Below are 1,538 nucleotides of genomic sequence, written 5' to 3' on the forward strand. Positions count from 1 at the left end.
GTGATAACCAGCCAACGTGACCAGGCTGTCACATTACCCCCCGGCTTCAATAGACATTGTCCTCAATGTCATGGTAAGCCACAAGGAAGAATACATGAAAAGTCTTGAAAAGGAAACACATAAACATATCAGAACCTCCTCAGAAATCAATCACTATGGCCGTCACTACCATTTGTCTCCAACTTCGCAAGCATCTGCTGATTCCATAGTTGATCAGATCCCTTGTGTGCCTTCTTGGGACAGTCTTTCACCCAATGACTGGAGGAGCCACATCTCACACAGGATCCTTGTTGTCGACGTCTGTTCCTTTCATCCAGGGAGGTGGATGATGCTGACAGGGAGTTGATATTAATGACACTGAGATCCATAGGATCAGACTTGGTGTGAGACCCAGATTGTTGTGAATGAGAATGGGAAGCATTGGTGGAATTTGAGCTGAAAGAATGACTTCCCAGTTGTTGCACCACGCGAAGGAATTCAATGTAGGATTTTGGAAGATTCAACTGCTGATTGAGGCGTCCTCTGAGAGTAGGATTGAGGCCTTTCCTGAATGCCGAGATTTTGGTAACATCAGGCCAGTCTTTGCCCTTTGCCTCATAGAGAATCCTCTCGAACTTGGCAATGTAGGCTGCCACAGATTCACCACTATCCTGCCTTAGGGCTAGTAGATGATCTTCAGCTTCTTGAATCTTATTGGGGTTGTCATAAACCAGAGATAGTTGATTGAGAATAGTGTTGTAATCCCAGGTGTTGGTGTCTTCTGCATAAGATAACTGGGGAAGAACTAAAGCTTGAACCTTGCTCTCCAGATTTAGATAGACATAGTAGAACTGAGCCACTGCATCACCTATAGCTGGGGCATCAATCCGAAGCTTAGCCTTCATCGAAGCAAGCCAGGTATCAAACTTCAAAGATTGACCATTGAATTTCTCAGGGTCAGGGAGGCATGGTTTCGGCCGTTGAGGTGGTTTGGCTTGATTTTTGATCAATTCAATTTCATTTTGGAGGGCGTGGATCGTAGAAGAAAATTTGTTTCAGAGTTCTTGAAAGGGGTCCATGATCTTTAAGAAGGGGATCGTGAGCTTGAATCTTGAAAAACTTAAGTCTTGAGAGCTTGAAGGGGTGCCAGCATAGTCGCAACCACTGGACTTCTTGAAACTTGAACTTGAATATGCCAACAACAGAAGTTTCAATCCTGAGCTTTGGAAACTTAACTGAAGCAGCACTTGACTTGACTTGAGGATGGACTTGAGGATGGAAACTTGAATGGAGACACTGTTATAGCCTGACCAGTTCCCAGCTGCGGCGCCAGCGAATCCCTTGATGGGAGCCTTTGGTATTTCTCTCCCTAAGGTATAAAAGGAGGATGTTGATTATTATGTCACGGCGCTCTACTAGGATAATCGAAGATCCAACTCATGGGTTCTACCTAGGTAGCTATCGACGAGAATAATCAACATGAGGAAGGAAGAAAGGGGGTGACGCCGTATTTATCAACAAAGCAAACAACTGCATCTCACGTGATAACCAGCCAACGT

Source organism: Aspergillus ruber (genome assembly GCF_000600275.1).
Source record: "Aspergillus ruber CBS 135680 unplaced genomic scaffold scaffold00002, whole genome shotgun sequence".
NCBI classification, from domain to species: Eukaryota; Fungi; Ascomycota; class Eurotiomycetes; order Eurotiales; family Aspergillaceae; genus Aspergillus; species Aspergillus ruber.